The following is an 834-nucleotide window of genomic DNA, read 5'->3' on the forward strand; positions in this document are numbered from 1 at the left end:
CCACCTACCTCAGTAGCCCAGCTCCAGCACTTAATGCGTTTGTGGCTCTGGGCAGATGTCCTACTATCTCTGGGCCTCAGTGACCGTGTCCGTAAAATGGAGGCATAATCGTACCTACCTCCTGGAGACTTGCTGAGAATTGGATGAATCAGTAGGAATGAGGCCTGACGTACTCGTTAATGCTTAGTGAGCATCATCCATTGTTTATTGGGTGCTTCCTGCTTCACAGGCTGTCTTCTAAGCTCTGCATCCATGATCTCATCAAACCTGTAAAGCAACCATTTGGGCTGGAAGCTATTTGTCCCCATTTGCAGAGGTGGAATTCAAACTAGATCTGATTCTAAGGAGTCCAAGCTCTCAACCAATACGTGTCCCTGCATGTATTAGAGTAAATGGTAGTTTTTTAAAAAAAGGCTGACTGGGCTGGGCCGGTTAGCTCAGTTGGTTAGAGCGTGGTATTACAACACCAAGGTCAAGGGTTCAGATCCCCATATTAGCCAGCTGCCAAAAAAAAAAAAAAAAAAAGTGACTTCAGCCAGGCCAGAGACAGAACCAGTAGGGAGGCCAGGCTGAGACTGGCATCACCATGGTGGGGTCTGAGATGGGAGCTGCCCTCTTCACAGCCAGGACACCTGTGGAAATTTCTGGTCTAGTTGAGAGGAAGACAGGCTTTGCTGTCCCATAGAATTGGGCTCAAATTCCAGTTGGACCACTCACTGGAGAAAGTCTTGGCAGCTCACTAAGCATCAGGGGCTACCTCTGCCACCTCCTACTTGATAACCTAGAGCAGTGACTTCCCTTCTCTGGGCCTCAGTTTACCAGTCTGCAAAATGG

Source organism: Galeopterus variegatus, unplaced genomic scaffold (genome assembly GCF_000696425.1).
Source record: "Galeopterus variegatus unplaced genomic scaffold, G_variegatus-3.0.2 Scaffold1254, whole genome shotgun sequence".
Lineage (NCBI taxonomy): Eukaryota > Metazoa > Chordata > Mammalia > Dermoptera > Cynocephalidae > Galeopterus > Galeopterus variegatus.